Source organism: Sinocyclocheilus rhinocerous, unplaced genomic scaffold (genome assembly GCF_001515625.1).
Source record: "Sinocyclocheilus rhinocerous isolate Xijiao unplaced genomic scaffold, SAMN03320098_v1.1 scaffold24, whole genome shotgun sequence".
NCBI lineage: Eukaryota > Metazoa > Chordata > Actinopteri > Cypriniformes > Cyprinidae > Sinocyclocheilus > Sinocyclocheilus rhinocerous.
The window spans coordinates 1,742,260-1,742,513 of record NW_015647124.1 but is presented as its reverse complement, the minus strand read 5'-3'; positions in this window follow the sequence as shown (position 1 = coordinate 1,742,513).

Here is a 254-nt window from a genome sequence, read left to right as displayed (position 1 = left end):
TGAAGGATGGTTTGTAGAAGCAGAGAAGAGGTTGCATTTAGATGCGTTTTTCTGGTGGTTTTGGTCACAACTGATGGAGTCTCTCTGTCTCTGTCAGTGTCAATCAAGGTCATGTCTCTTGACCTCTGTATGCTCTTCATTAGTGAGAGGCTTTCTGTCTGTGTCCTGTTCAAAAAACACATGTGACAGTGAATATATAATGTGTGTGTGTGTGTGTGTGTGTGTGTGTGTGTGTGTGTGTGTGTGTGTGTGTG